This window comes from Balaenoptera physalus, assembly GCF_965194825.1.
Source record: "Balaenoptera physalus genome assembly, chromosome: 1".
Lineage (NCBI taxonomy): Eukaryota > Metazoa > Chordata > Mammalia > Artiodactyla > Balaenopteridae > Balaenoptera > Balaenoptera physalus.
This window is the reverse complement of record NC_138882.1, coordinates 50,825,688-50,841,856: the sequence shown is the minus strand read 5'-3', so window position 1 is coordinate 50,841,856 and position 16,169 is coordinate 50,825,688. Positions and strand designations below refer to the sequence as shown.

The following is a 16,169-nucleotide window of genomic DNA, read 5'->3' as shown; positions in this document are numbered from 1 at the left end:
ACAGCATTAGTTTATGCTAAGTAATGCAGCCTGAAAAAGCTCAATAAATCTTAGCTGAACTGAATCTCAAAGGACAAATTAACACATTCACCCCTAGTTTTACAACACAAATAGATCTGAAAAGAAAACAAAGACTGGAAGTACAGAAATCTAGTACAGTACTAGAGTAATGAACAAGAATATAGAATAATTCCATGGAATAAAACATATACAAGAGAAATGACCCATGGGCTATAAAAATTAAAAAGATTAAAATAGTAATAAAAATCATTTAGTCAGCTATAGTACAAAAATATTAGACATTTAAAACATTCAGTCTCTCGATATATAAAACTTTCTCACACGATCCAAATTTGGGGAGATGGGAAGGGAAATCAACCTCAAAACTTATCCATTTAGGTTTATAATACTAAATTTTAATATCCCAAAATGTTAAGAATTTTTAAAACTTTCAAGAAGGAGATACACTGAATTGTCCAAGCAGTTTTTTCTTAAGTAAATGGGGAATAAAAAACTATCTCCCTTCACTGGATTTCAAATCCAATTAACAAATCTTCAGGCCCTACATTTAAAATGACCCAGCGTCGGGACTTCCCTAGTGGTCCAGTGGGTAACACTCCGCGCTCCCAGTGCAGGGGGCTCGGGGTCAATCCCTGGTCAGGGAACTAGATCCCGCATGCATGCCACAACTAAGAGTTCACATACCGCAACTAAGAGTCGGCATGCCACAACTAAGAGCCCGCACGTCGAAATGAAGAACCCGCATGCTGCAACTACCCGGTGCAGCCATAAAGAAATAAATAATAATAAAAAAAATGACCCAGTGTCATGACTACTAGAGGGTGGAGAAACGCTATGATAAAACCTAATTATATATTAAAAAGAGTAACTGGGACATTTAAAAAAGAAAAACAACTTATCTTTCCTAAGTATATTTCCCTTTTACTTCAATTAAAATTACACATTACTAAGAGTTTCACTAAATTTTTTTCAAATATATAGAATATTCAACCTAAGAAGAAACTGGAAAACTGTGACATGACTACACTTATTTATTATGACTAGGTACTACCAGAAGAAATATCAAAACTAACACCCATGATATATTAAAATCAGAATCTGGTTCCAATGCAACCCTATCCCACCAATATCAATGAAACCCTAGAAGTTTATCTATCCCAAGGTAATTTTATATGACTTCACTAATGCAAAACTATGGTGTTATTTAAAGATGGAACATGAGGGGCTTCCCTGGTGGCGCAGTGGTTGAGAGTCTGCCTGCCAATGCAGGGGACATGGGTTCGAGCCCTGGTCTGGGAAGATCCCACATGCCGCGGAGCAACTGGGCCCGTGAGCCTCAACTACGGAGCCTGCGCGTCTGGAGCCTGTGCTCCGCAACAAGAGAGGCCGCGACAGTGAGAGGCCCGCGCACCGCGAAGAAGAGTGGCCCCCGCTTGCCACAGCTAGAGAAAGCCCTCGCACAGAAACGAAGACCCAACACAGCCATAACTAAATAAATAAATAAAGAACTGATTGAAGGACTTTATTTGGAAATACAAATATATGTTTAAAAAAAAAGAAAAAAAACAGATGGAACATGAGTCCTAAAAGTATTCACAAGTTTCATTTAAGTTATACCACTAAACTATGTTTTTAATAAATGAAGCTGTCACTCAAAGTTTTTGCATACACACACATATGTGCACAGGTTTACATACTGCTTCCTTTCCTCAATTGGCAAATATAACAGGAGAAAACTAAAAAAACTCAAAGACAAGTAAATGCATGGAATGAAGGTGAAAATACCCAATGAATGTACCAGATGAATATCTATTTGTTAATTCTCCTCTAAAACTAACCAAAACATATATTTTTTAACCACAAATAGGGACCACTGGATTCAACTGGCAAACACACACAAACACATACAAGCATTAAGCATTCAATAGTTCCTAAATATTGTGCAACCCTTTGTGAAGTCAGTAGCGCAGTCCATTTTATTTTTCACTAATACACCATGCTTTTCTGTATCAGAAATTAGCTGTTCATGGAGGCTAACAAATTTGACCCAAAATATATTCACTCTTTGTTCCCAATAACAAAACATGTTATAACAGAATTCTGCTATTAGAACAGTTTTTCAGGAGAAAAAAATAATCTCCTTGTCATTTTGAAACTAGATAAAAGGCAGTTTCAATTAGTAATTCCTAATTAATAAATTTAAGTTGTTTTTTGAATCAAAATAAATCTGAAAAACAATCCATTCCAAAAGACCTACTCCTCCCTATTTCTTCTGCCTATGGCTTTAATATCATAATTCAGTTAGTCTACTCAAAGGTGTAACTGCTTTACTTACAAAGAAATATATCCTATTCTATTGCACAAATAAGGAAGTCTTAAGCATTCTTTTGTAAAAGAAAAGTTTAGTTACACAGGATACTAATTTCTCCAAACTGTCTAATAAATTTAGATTACCAAATAAAATTCGTTGCTTATTTTTCTTAGTTTACATGAATTGAACTAGACAACAAAATCTTTTCCCATTTTTAGTTCTCATCTATTATTCCAAGGCACCAACATCTTTAGATGCAAAAATAATATGTTCTTTATTTAAAGTATATCTTAATCTTTCATTAAAACAGTATATCTGCGGCTTCCCTGGTGGCGCAGTGGTTAAGAATCCGCCTGCCAATGCAAGGGACATGGGTTTGAGCCCTGGTCTGGGAAGATCTCACGTGCCATGGAGCAACTAAGCCTGTGAGCCACAACTACTGAGCCTGAGAGCCCGCGAGCCACAACTACTGAAGCTTGTGCGTCTGGAGCCTGTGCTCTGCAACAAAAGAAGCCACCGCAATGAGAAGCCTGCGCACCTCAACGAAGAGTAGCCCCCGCTCGCCACAACTAGAGAAAGCCCGTGCACAGCAATGAAGACCCAATTCAGCCAAAACCAAAATTAATTAAAAAAATAAAATAAATAAAACAAAATTTACTGTAAAAAAAAAAACCCAGTATATTTTGATTTATTAAATACAGCAAGAAAATTCTTAATTTCTAACCTTGCAGTTATTGTAGTTTGTGTCTATAAGGGAAACAAAAACACAAAATAAGCACAATATAGGCAAGTGTATTTGAAAATCAGTCACTTTAAGCTGTAAAACACTGCCCTCTATAGTCCATTGATCTAAAAGACAATTCAATTTACCTAAATCACAATATAATCCAGCCAAGGAATTCTGGATTTTCCTGCCTTGTTACTGAAGCAAACTTCTTCTGCTCTTTTTTAAAAGCTCTTTTAAAAAAACAGGTTTATTCTAGAGAAATGTCTATTTCAAATATTCTTCAACTTCTTTTAAAGTCTCTCCTCCCCTCTGACTCACCCAAATTTCAATTTGCAGTTAAATATGGCATTAACTTTCATGTTCCTGCATAAGGAATACAGTATTTAACCCAATTAATGTTACCCAATTAATCCAGACAAAGCAAACCTAAGAAAACACGGACACGGGACTTCCTTGGTGGTGCAGTGGTTAAGATTCTGCACTCCCAATGCAGGGGGCCCGGGCTCGATCCCTGGTCCGGGAACTAGATCCCACATGCATGCCGCAACTAAGAGTTCACATGCCACAACTAAGGAGCCCACCTGCCGCAACTAAGACCCAACACAACCAAAGAAAAACGAAAAAAAGAAAGAAAGAAAACACGGACACAGCACATATAAAAAAGGAATAAAGATACTGAATTCAGAATTCAATTTACACAAGGCCTTAACCTGATTTTCCATTAACTTGGTATTTAATAATTGGGAAAGCTGTACACAGCAAAAACAAGCAGAGGTGTAGCACACACAAGTACTAAGGTAATCCAGGCAAACTGCACTTTTAGCTATATGGACTCAAACTCTTCTTCAACCCCTCCCCTGCACCACACACAACACAACTGTCAGATCAGTCCAGTCCAACATTTATTGATCATCTTCTGTTTCAGATACTGTGCTGGTACAGCAAATATAAATATTAATAAGACAATCTTAATTCTGGAAAAGTTTAAAGTATAGTGGAAGAGAAAAATAATTTCAATTCAAAATGGTGAGAACAACGAAAGCAGAGGACCACAAAGAACAGTCACTTTGCCTATCTCTGTACAGTTCAAGGAATGGGGAAAAGAGTCCTAGAGGTGAAAATACACTGAACTTAGTCTTCAAGGATGAGCATAAATTAATCTAGTAAACAGAAAGAGTTCTCCAAATAGAGAAAAAAACTTGAACTAAAATCAGAAGATGTAAAACAGCAAGATGTAGGGCGGTAGACACTGACAACCTCAGACCGCTTCGAAGTGATTGGTGAGCCATTAAAACAAAACCAAAACAAATAAATAAAAGAGATGTCAGGACCCTAACAGTAAATTTTAAGTAAATCTGGAGTAAAGATTATGCATCTCTATTTTTAAAGTTCCCTAAAGGGATTCTGACGCATAGTCAGGATGGTGAAACAATATTTTAAGTCTGATAGTACCGGAACTTAAAATAAAGGTTGAAGAGGGGCAGGAGGTGGGATTGTAATATAAATATGAAACAGATTATAGTGGAGTTTGTATACCATACTAATTTAGCCTGTAAGTAAAAGGGAATCACTTTTAAACTGGGAAAACATGGTCAAATATGTATTTTAGATAAGCCATTTTAGAAGCAATGTAGAGGACAGGATTGAATGGGACCAGATTCAAAATAGGGAGAACATGTAGAAGTGCCACTGCAACACTAAAATAGAAATACTCAGTGAGTATTTTGACACATGAACCTAAAACAAAGTCTAAAGGTAGAGCCCTTAAGACTGAATGTACCTGTAGATGTATTTGATTTGGCTCACACTGTATTGCAACAGCCTAGCCAACTTCAACTTTCTTCTTTCAAAGCCTCATTCAAAAATCAAGAGATAGCACACTAACACCAAGATTTCATATCTGATCTAGCGCTACTGGGCACTCATAGCAATAACCGGCTAGAGCAAAGGTCCATTTCCTTTGTTTATATGGGCATGCACTCCCCTGTAAACCACAATTCTCATGACCATATATAAATTCCAACCCAGTTCATTCATTTATATTAATGGCCTGGCCTCTGTAGGCATTTCACTTTTTAAAAAATATTTTTTGTTATCCTGCTCTAAAAATTCTGAGCCCTGATCAGGATCACAGAAAAGGTTAGGGCTAAAAAATAAATTTAGAATCAACATAGGCACTAGTTAAAACTGCAAGAATAGTAGGGAGAAACTTCAACACAGGCTTGGGCAAAACAATATTTAATCATGCAGACTTTGCGCTTTATGATATTCCTATCACCTTAAAAGTGGCCTTTACCACATTCACATTCAAATCTTTTTTTTTTTTTTTTTGGCTGCACTGCGCAGCATACGGGACCTTAGTTCCCCGAGCAGGCATCGAACCCATGCCTCTTGCAGTGGAAGCACAGAGTCTTAACCACTGGACCACTAGGGAAGTCCCTCACATTCAAATCTTAATTCAGAATTTACTTTCTCCATGTCTGTATATTTTAATCTCTTTGGCACCATTGTTAGTCCTCAACAATAAATGCTAAATTTTCTATTTCCAAGTAGTTTTTTCAGGAATTAAAATAGCATCCTGCATATCTCATGCTTTATAAATGTTTTCTGAATTAAATAATCTCCTTAATACTTAATTTCCAGAGTACAAGTTATGCCCTGGAACTTGAAGAAACAAGAGAGGAGCCAGAACAGGGTCCTGTCCTAAGAGAGAAATGTAAAGGAAGTAGTGTCATTTGAAAAGGAAATTAGAATAATCTAAGAACTACTTGGTAGGTACCTTCTGTGGCATTGTCCTGTGCTAAACACTGTAGGCAGTATGGTCAGAATACAAAGATGAATCCAACATGGTCCTAGGCTTTGAGGCGCTTATAGACTAAATGTAGTACTATATAAAGGTTAGATGAAGTTCTGAGATGAGAGTTTTCATACATGAAAAAAGGTAACTTACAGAATTATCCTCCAGCATCAGGCAGCTAGAGAAAAGAAACAATTCAATACCAATACCTGATAGTCTACAAAAATTAAATATGAATGACAAGGAAAAAAATCAAAGAAGATAACTTCCTGGTCAAAATATACATATCTGCCTAACTATTAAATATAAATTTCAAAAATGATGACTACCTTTTAGGTAAGTATACTATATGTATGAATTTATCTATTCTAATATTCAGTGAATATTTATAGGTAAAAGTTAAGTAGATGATGCTGCAAAAACCACAGATGAATAGCAGCAAAATTTACAAAAGGCTACTACACAGCTAGATAACCACTTAGAACAAAAGAGAGTGTCAGTTCTCCCATCTATGCTATTTATCTTTATGGACAATACACAAATACAATACAGTGGATGCTAACCTAAGAGTCATCAGACCAGTAAGGTGAAGAAAAATAAAGTCACTAGTAAGATCCCAAGTAAACATAAAAATTTTAAAGATCTAAGGAGTTTTAAAAAAAGGCAAAAGAGTAAATGGCCAATGAGAAGCAAGGTTTTAACAATACTACTGAAACACACAGAAAGCCCTAGAAATTCCTGAGAACAAAATTCTCATTTATAATGAACTTTGCTCCCTCTGGTGGTCGCAAGAGGCTTTACTACGTGTGAGTAGCAATGGAGGTACACGGCAAAGAGGAATGAAACTGCAGGAACTATCCTGATTAACCTTCATCTGTCTGTCAGACAAATAAATGTTCAATTTACAAAGAACACTTTTTTAAAAGAAAAAAACTTAGATGTTAGTGCTGTGGAGGTAGTAGTGCAGAATTACAGAAACAGTTACAAGTGGATAGGTCTACTAGGAAATAGGACTGAATGAGTATATGATGTATGGGACAAAGAACTTTATAAAGTTTTATTTTATACCCTTTCATACTGTTTGAATTTCTATTTCCAGATGCCTGTATTACCTTCATTAAAATAGTATTTACTGGGCAATATAGAATATCTATATCTTTTTACAAGTTTACAATCAAAGTGTATTTCCCTTCTCATTAGAATAAAGGCCATAATCCTTATGATAGACTATCCCATGTGCTCCACCCTACCTCATCTCCTATTTCTCTACCCTGCCCCCATTCCCATATTCCTATTCAGTCCTCCTAGCAGTCTCTAGAGCACAACAGGCATGATCCTGCCTTAGGGACTTGCACTGGCTATTTCCTCCATACAGAATGCTCTTCCCCAGATACCCGTACGGTTCACTCTTTCACTCCTTCATATCTATGCTCAATGTCACCTCTTCAGTGAGCCTTCCTTGACCATATCATTTAAAATTGTAACCCCCGGACTTCCCTGGTGGCGCAGTGGTTAAGAATCCGCCTGCCAATGCAGGGGACACGGGTTTGAGCCCTGGTCCAGGAAGATCCCACATGCCACGGAGCAACTAAGCCCGTGCGCCACAACTACTGAGCCCGCGTGCCACAGCTACTGAAGCCTGCACACCTAGAGCCCGTGCTCCGCAACAAGAGAAGCCACCGCAACAAGAAGCCCACGCACCACAATGAAGAGTAGCCCCCATTCGCCGCAACTAAAGAAAGCCTGCACGCAGCAGTAAAGACCCAACGCAGCCAAAAATAAATAAGTAAATTTATTTAAAAAAATAAAAAAAAATTGTAACCCCACCTCCCGTATACCGTATCCTTCCCCGCTGCTTTCTCTCCATAGCACTGATCACCTTCTCACACATTATAATATTTACTTATTTTATTACTTATGCCTGTCAAACTGTAAACTTCCTAAGAACAGAGATGGTTCTCCTTTGTTCACTGATACATTCCCAGCCCCTAGGGCTATAACCTATACACAATAAGTGTACAATGAATAAGTAGAATGAATGAATGACTAATATCAATACTACCTTAACAGATGTCCAAAAAAAGGACAAAAGTCCTCATTTTACATTTGGTTCAACATGAAACAGTAATCTATGACAGATAAACTTTAATTATATATGCAAAATACATGATATTGGTCTTTTAATAAGATCTACAAAGAGGTCATTAAATGCTTTTTTTTCTTTTTTGGCCTAACGTGTAGGACCAACAGATACCAAATAAACTCAAATTAAATCATCCTGCTATTCATACTCAAAAACCTTTACAGAGGACTCAAAAGGAATGCTACTCATCACACTATGCACCTTGGAATAAGAATCTTCTCAAAAGAGCTATGGAAATACATCAAGTATTAACTAGGAATTACAGAAAAACACTTAATTCTTTAATTTTGAAAATGTCCTCTTCTAGAGCTGCTAATATATTTATCAGGCTATAAAAACACATCTTTGTGTCCATGTTATCTATTTAGAAGCAAGGCAGCCACTTCAGAACACAGTTACTTCATGGGACAGGGCATTCACATTAAAAAGAATCTTAATCGTCCAAATGACCACAGTCAATTAGGAAGCAGTCAGGAAAAACAAGGTGACTGAGATGCAATTATTTTCCAATTTTATCAAAGTTTTTACAAAAGTACCTTGAATATTTGTTAAAATGTCAAATTATACACTTAAGATTTGAGCATTTCACCTTACATAAATTTTACTTTAAAAAATAAAAAACATAAACAACCTGTAAACAAACAGTGAACTTGAGTTAGTAAACTTGCTTTTCACAGCAGTATAGGTTAGCAATTCTGAAACTGCTTCCTGTGTATTCTAGGTCATATAATGAGTAAATATAATGAGAATATTAGGAGCCAGGGTTCTGTTGTAGAAAGGAGTTACAAATATGGAAAGAGGGAAGACTACAATGTACTCTATAGTGTTGGGTTGGAATCAGAGGTACCAATATGAACTTGTGGTTTTTAACGTGTAAGTAAATATAAAAATACAGACATAGGATACATAGGTTAGAGAGGGTTATGTAGGTGTGTGTGTGTATATACACACGTCTGTGTCTACAATGAATATATATCTGTGTGTATGTACATATCTGTATGCATACATATTTATGTGTGTACACATAGATATAAGTATATGTGTGTATGTATGTTAATATATACATACATTTGAGTATATGTATTTTTCAGGTATGTCTGCTGAGAGGGTCTAGAAGTAGACAGCGGTAGCAATGAACATAACCAACACCCAGACTTTGGTTTCTAAATATCATTCTCTACTGAAAGGAACCAAAGGGAAACAGCCAATTCTAGGATAAGGACAGGGAAAGTATAAGATGAGCCTGTGTAGTGAGTTGAATTGTTCCCCCCCACCCCCAAAGATATGTCCAAGTCCTAACCCCAGGTATCTGAGAATGAGACCTTATTTGGAAACAGGGTCTTTGCAGATGTCATCAAGATGAGGTATATAGTCAACTAATATTTGACAAGCAATCGAAAGGGTAGTCTCTTCAATAAATGGTGTTGGGAAAACTGGATAAGCACAGGTAGAAGAATGAAATTGGACCCTTATCTTATACTACCTACAAACATTAACCTGAAATGGGTTAAGAACATAAGCATAAAAAAAAAAATCATAAAGCTCCTAGAAGAAAACATAGGGGAAAAGCTCCTTGACACTGGTCTCGGCAATGATTTTTTGGATTTGACACAAAAAGCAAAAGCAACAAAAGCAAAAATTAATAAATGGGACTACATCAAACTAAGAACTTCCAAACAGCAATGGAAGCCATCAACAAAATGAAAAGATAACCTACTGAATGGGAGAAACTATTTGCAAATCACATATGTAATAAAGGATTAATATTCAAAACATATAAAGAACTCATATAACTCAACAGCAAAAAAAGAAAAAAATCCGATTTAAAAATGGGCAGAAATGAATAGACATTTTTCTGAAGAAGACATTCAAATAGCCAACAAATACATGAAAAGGTGCTTGACATCACTAATCATCAGGGAAATGAAAATCAAAACCACAGTGAAACATCACACCTGTTAGAATGGCTATCATCAAAAAGACGAGAGATAAGTGTTGGTGAGGAGGTGGAGAAAAAAAAACCCTTGTGCGATGCTAGTAGAAATGTAAATTGGGGACTTCCCTGGTGTTGCAGTGGTTAAGAATCTGCCTGCCAATGCAGGGGACACGGGTTCGAGCCCTGGTCTGGGAAGATCCCACATGCCACAGAGCAACTAAGCCCATGCGCCACAAAAACTGAGCCTGCGCTCTAGAGCCCGCAAGCCACAACTACTGAAGCCTGCGCACCTAGAGGCCGTGCTCCGCAACAAGAGAAGCCACTGCAATGAGAAGCCTGCACACCCCAACAAAGAGTAGCCCCCGCTCGCCGCAACTAGAGAAAGCCCACGCGCGGCAATGAATACCCAATGAAGCCAAAAATAAATTAATTAATTAATTTTTTTAAAAAAAAGAAAGAAATGTAAACTGGTACAACCACTATGGAAAACACTATGGAGGGTTCTCAAAAACTACCATATGATCCAGCAATCTCACATCTGTGTTTATATCCAAAAGAAATGAAAACTGGATCTTGAAGAAATATCTTTACTCCCATGTTCATTGCAGCATTATTTACAATAGCCAAGATATGGAAACAACCTAAGTGTCTAGCAACAGATGAATTAATAAAGAAAGTATGATATATATATATATTATTCAGCCATGAGAAAGAAGGAAATCCTACCATTTGCAACAACATGAATGGGCCTTGAAGGTATTATTCTAAATTAAAAAAAGTCAGAGAAAGACAAATACTACGTAACATTACTTACATGTGGAACCTATAAAAGCCAAACTCATAGAAACAAAGAGTAGAATGGTTTTTACCAGGGGCCTCGGGAGTGGGGGGAAATGGGGAAAATGTTGGTCAAAGGTACAAACGTCAAGCTATAAGATGAATAAGTTCTGGGGATCTAATGTACAGCATGGTGATTACAGTTAATAATAATGTATTATATACTTGAAAGTTACTACAGGAGTAGATCTTTAATGTTCTCACCACAAAACAGAAATAGTAATTATGTGACATGATGGAGGTGTTAGCTATGGTGGTAATCATTTTGCAATACATATGTGTCAAGTCAACATACTGTACACCTTAAACCTAAACAATGTTATATGTCAGTTACATCTCAATAAAGCTAGGGGAAAAAGTTAACATGAGGTTTAAGGTGAGCCCTAAATCCAATGACTGGCTGTCCATATAAGAGAAAGTAAGGGAGATCTGGATCCAGAGACAGAGAAGGCCATGTGACGACAGAGACAGCAACTGGAGTTATGCTGCCACAAACTAAGGACTATCTGAGGCCATCAGAAGCTGGCCGAGGTAAGGACGGATTCCTCCCTTAAGCTTCCAAAGACAGCATGGCTCTGCTAACACCTTACTTTCAGACTTCTGGTCTCCAGTACTACAAGAGAATAAATTTCTGTTGTTTTAAACTACAAAGTACTAGTTTGTGGTACTTTGTTATGGCAACCCTAGGAGACTAATACAGCCTGAAACATCTTGGGCCAGAAAGTAAGAAAGTGCTCAAAGAATGATGGAGACACATCAAAAGGACAGGGGAGCCATCTTGAATGGGCTCCCAGTGGCCAAATAATGATGGTAATTGACTATTACCCATTGAATAAAATAGAAATCTATGAGTATATACTGGTATATATTGGGTGAGGCAATCAACCATGGGCCCTGAGTATCCCTATACATTCATGTTCAGTATGCCAGGCTCTGACCACTCTTTTTTTTTTTTTTAAAGCTTTTTAATTTTTTTAATTAATTTATTTTATTGTATTTATTTTTGGCTGTGTTGGGTCCTTGTTGCTGTGCGCGGGCTTTCTCTAGTTGCAGCGAGCGGGGGCTACTCTTCATTGCGGTGTGCAGGCTTCTCATTGCGGTGGCTTCTCTTGTTGCGGAGCACGGGCTCTAGGCACGCAGGCTTCAGTAGTTGTGGCTCGTGGGCTCAGTAGTTGTGGCTTGCAGGCTCTAGAGCACAGGCTCAGTAGTTGTGGCGCACGGGCTTAGTTGCTCCACGGCATGTGGGATCTTCCCAGACCAGGGCTCGAACCCGTGTCCCCTGCATTGGCAGGTGGATTCTTAACCACTGGACCACCAAGGAAGCCCTCTGACCACTCTTTATCTAGGCCTTTTCTCAGGGTTGTATGTACAGTAAGCCACCTTCAGGGATGACGTCATGTCTTCCCAACCCCTGACAAATAGCAGGCTTGCTTCTACCTGCTATAAAAGTGGTGAATCCCCAAAGCTCAGTGCTCCTTCCCTATAGCACAACCCACTGCATATGCAGGAATCCATCTAGGCCCACCTGCATCATCCCTGTGGGACTTAGGGGACACAAGAAACTGATGCAAATCAAATGAAGCTCATGCAGTTTGCCATGCCATGAATAATAAAGTCCTTTGGCTCAGACCCAGGAGCCTCTGCCAGCATCTAAGAAACAGTAACAGGCTAACTTATTAGCTTGCAAGTAGGGTACAATCCTACACCTTTCACAGTTCTTGAAAATGAATAAATAAATAGGGGAGAAGGGAAAGCCCACCCTTACAGTGGAATGCCAAATAATAAATGTAGAAGAAATGATGGAGTTAGAAAATCATTAATGGATGTTAAAACTAGTCAGTGAAATCTGATTAGGAAAAGGATATATATATACTCTCAAAGTATCTCCCCACAAATTACTCATTAATTACAAAGGGAGAAAAAGGAAAGTTTCAGTAGAGAAATCTGGCAGACACCACCTTAAGCGAGTGGTCAATGTTAACAACCAATTTTGGGGTAAACAGACATCATGTATGTCCTGGTATAATGCATTGAGAAGAATTCTGTGGTATTCCTCTTAAAAACGTATGATCTAAATCTACTCATGAGAAAACAAATAAATTGAGGGGCATTCTACAAAATAACTGGCCTATACTCTTCAAAAATATCACAGTCAAGAGAGAAAAAGAAAGGCTGAGAAACCATTCCAGATTAAAGGAGACTAAAGAGACATGACAACTAGATGCAATGCATGATCCTGGACTGGATGATGGATCAGAATTTTAAAAAATAACTATGAAAGACATATTTTAGATAAATGATAAACCTGAATATGAACTATGGATTTGACAGTAATATTGAATCAATGTTAAAATTCCTGATTTTGAGAAAAGAGAATTGTACATTATTGGTAGGAATGTAAATTGCTATAGCCATTATGAGAAACAGTATGGAGGTTCTTCAAAAGATTAAAAATAGAACTCCCAAATGATCCAGCAATCTCACCTCTGGGTATATATCTAAAGGAAATGAAATCAGGATATCGAAGAGATATCTGCCCTCTCATGTTTTTAGCATTATTCACAATAGCCAATATATGGAAACAACCTACGTGTCCATGTATGGATGAATGCATAAACAAGATGTAGAGAGAGAGTGTGTGTGTGTGTGTGTGTGTGTGAGTGTGTGTGTGTGTGTGTGTGTGTGTGTGTGTGTGTGTGTATATACGAAGGAAATCCTACCATTATGCCAACATGGATGAACCTGGAGGACATTATGCTAAGTGAAATAAGCCAGACAGAGAAAGACAAGTATTATATGATCTCATATATAGAATCTAAAAAAATTAAAAAGTGAAATTCTTAGAAGCAGAGAATAGAATGTTGTTTACCAATGGCTAGGGGAAATAGCGAGATATTGGTCAAATGGTACAAAGTTGCAGTTATGCAGGATGAATAAGTCTAGAGATCTAATGTACAGGCATGATGACTACAGTTAATAATACTGTATTGAATACTGGAAATACACTAAGAGAGTAAACCTCAGGTGTTTTCATCACACACACATAGAGAAAAGGTGACTATGAGAGGAGATGTTATATTAGTTAGCTTGACTAACTAATCATTTCACTATGTATATATACATCAAATCATATTATACACCTTAAATATACATTTACAATTTTTATATTAAAAGAAATATGTATACACACACATATCTACACACATACACACACACACGCATGCCCTGTAGTAACTCTTGAGCCCAGGGTTCTGGAAAAAAAAGAATTTCAAAAGAATTCATGACACCAAAAAAAAAAAAAATTTACCAATTTTGATAACTGCAGTATAGTAACATGTTGAAATAGTAAAGGGACATGATGTCTATAACTTTTAGTTCAAAAATAATAATAAAATAATTCAGAAAAAACTTATTTATATGTAGTATGTATGTATTTATGAGTAAATAGAGAAAGAATGTTAAAACAAATGTAAAAAAAAACTGATGTAACTAGACAAAGGCCATGCAGAAGTGTCTTGTACTATTCTTGAAACTTTAAAAAAGTTACATCCAGTATACATTAGTTAATAATAATGTACTATTATTAGTTACTAATAAGTACACTAATTAATAATAATGTATCGTATACATGAAATTTACTTAGAGAGTAGATCTCAAGTGTTCTCACCACACACACACACATAAAACCATGATAAATATGGGAGGTGAGGGATATATTAATTAGTTTGACTGTGATAATCATTTCACAAGATATATACCAAACATCAAAACATCACATTGTATACCTTAAATATATATAATTTTTATTTGTTAAAAATAATAGAAATAAAAGTAAATTATACCAAAATAAAAACTCACCCTCTCTGCCTCCCTCCCAAAAAACTATGTAAGTAAAAGCAAAAGAATTGCCTTGATTATATTAGACATTCAACAGTACATTCTTGAGAAAGACGAAACAAAACACAAAACAGGCAAAGGGTTACATTTTAAAGCACTATTCATTTTATACTTCAAGGTACCATGTAGCTTTGATTTAAAAAGTAACTATCTTGGGCTTCCCTGGTGGCGCAGTGGTTAAGAATCGCCTGCCAATGTAGGGGGACACGGGTTCGAGCCCTGGTCCAGGAAGATCCCACATGCCGCAGAGCAACTACGCCCATGTGCCACAACTACTGAGCCTGTGCTCTAGAGCCCGTGAGCCACAACTACTGAGCCCACACGCCACAACTGCTGAAGCCCGCACGCCTAGAGACCATGTTCCTCAACAAGAGAAGCCACTGCAATGAGAAGCCCGCACACAGCAACAAAGAGTAGTCCCGCTCACCACAACTAGAGAAAGCCCGCGTGCAGCAGCAAAGACCCAACGCAGCCAAAAATAAAATAAAATTTTAAAATAATAAATTTAAAATAAATAAATAAATATCTTTACTTGAATTTTCCATACACTTAAGTTTACATGCTTTTCTTAATACACATAATGTCAGCTATAGAACAGATAGCAGAGTGATTAGGGGTGGGGATCTGGACTCGTATAAGCATAGGTCCAAATGCTGGCAACACCATTCATCAGCTGACTAATCTTAGAAAAGTTACTAAGCCTCTCTGTGCCTGAATTTTCTCTTTTTTAAAATACAGACAATAATAGTTCCTAATTCTTAAAATTCTTATAAAGATTTCAAAGGGCAATACATGCAAAGAACTTAACACACTCAACATGAGAGTTATTATTTCATCATTTATAGAAACAAATATCAAAAGAAAATAGTTCTTTTAACCTAAAAGATAATGAACCAAATACCAAATCTCTTGAGATTGAGATTATGACCTGCCCATACCAATCAAAAACAAGGGGGAAAAAAAGCTATGAGTCAAAGGGACCAGCTCAGAAAGTTTAAGCTAAAAATTAAAATGTAAATGAAACATACAGTTCCTCTTTACAACTAGATTATGATGTTAACATATTTTTAGAACAATGTATTAAAGAATCATTTTTACTTGAAAGTATCTTTGTCCAATGAAGATGTTGAAAGAAAAGAAAAAAAAAAAGAAAGTATCTTTGGTTCTGCTTAGTTTACTCAAGTTTTACAAGTTCAATAGGTAAAATTTAGATATTTTTAAAAACATCTGTAATGCCTGTTTGGGTTTCCCTAAGGAAGAACTACCTAACTACATGGACTGTGCATTTGTAAGAGTCACAGTTAACGGAATTTTACTTAGTAATTAAAGTATTGAAGGTTAAGAAATCATAAATTCTGTCATTTAACAGAAGTTATCAACTCAAATGCCTACATAAGCCAGGCATCAGAAACAGTCAAGTATAAGTCAATAGGGAAGAACTGAGACCACAGTGGCTGGACCTGAAGAGTAAGGACTCACTTAAGGGCATGCAATTTCAAG

General features: G+C 36.8%; 1 protein-coding gene across 23 annotated transcripts in view; it reads right to left on the bottom strand.

Annotated features, from left to right (window-relative positions):
- The window catches only part of ACBD6 (acyl-CoA binding domain containing 6), a 228,727-nt gene that overhangs the window by 195,647 nt on the left and 16,911 nt on the right, over positions 1–16,169 (bottom strand). The gene's annotated exons all lie outside the window — the stretch shown is intronic.